The 997-nt window shown below is 42.6% G+C and overlaps 1 pseudogene; it reads left to right on the plus strand.

Moving 5' to 3' along the window:
* Positions 1-396: 396 nt before the first annotated feature.
* Positions 397-906, plus strand: LOC101577757 (annotated as a pseudogene).
* Positions 907-997: the final 91 nt, after the last annotated feature.

Genomic DNA, 997 nt, shown 5'->3' on the forward strand with positions numbered 1-997 from the left:
GTATTTTGTGCAGGGTTCAACTCAGACTCATAGTAATCCTGTTTCCAGACTCCTCAGCTCTGGGATTACAGACATGTACCACCACACCCAGACTCTGTGGCATGCCTGGGGATGGGGCCTATGTGGCATGTGGTGCTGGTGATTGAACCCTGGGCCTTGAGCTTAACTAAGCAGGAACTCAATCTGCTGAGCTATCTTGCCAGCCCTTGTTAGTTTTTAAATAAAACACTAAAACTGTAATCCACAGTGAAAAAAGAGTTGAAGATATAATTTGTTAGTTAAAAAGCTTTTTCACTAGGCATGCATTGCATTGTTAAAAGAATAGGAAGACAAGGTGAAAACTCAGAAGACACTGGTAAAAGAAAATGTTCAGGGGGATGGCAGTGTGGCTGCAGGATGGCAGGGACAGATATGCGAGCCGACCTACAGCGGCACCTCGGCGCCCTGGCTATCCAAACAGAGGTTGTGGAGCACCCCATTTACAGGTGAAGAAATAATGCTTCATGTCCAGCATCTGAAAGGAGCAGATAATAAGAATCTTTTTCTTAAAGACAAAAAGAAGAGAAGCTATTGGTTGGTAACAGCTCTTCATGCCAGACAAGTTAATTTAAGTGATCTTGCCAACCACTTAGGAGTTGGGAGTGGAAACCTGTAGTTTGCTGATGAAACAGCCATGCTGGAAAAACTAAAAGTTGGCCAAAGTTGTGCAACACCCCTGGTTCTCTTCTGTGATGATGGTGACTTGAAGTTTGTTCTGGACTCTGCTTTTCTAGAAGGTGACCATGAGAAGGCATATTTTCATCCAACAATCAATGTTGCCACAATGGATTGAGCCCTGAAAATTTTCTCAAATTTGTGAAAACAACAGGACATCATCCCATCACAGTAAATTTTGATAAAAACTAATTGGGTTGTTGACTGTTTGCCAAGGACAACCTAGCAGACCCTAGGTTTGATCCCTAGCATCACAATGAAATGGGAAAAAGAAAAAACTCTA

Source organism: Octodon degus, unplaced genomic scaffold (assembly GCF_000260255.1).
Source record: "Octodon degus isolate 3935 unplaced genomic scaffold, OctDeg1.0 scaffold00114, whole genome shotgun sequence".
NCBI lineage: Eukaryota > Metazoa > Chordata > Mammalia > Rodentia > Octodontidae > Octodon > Octodon degus.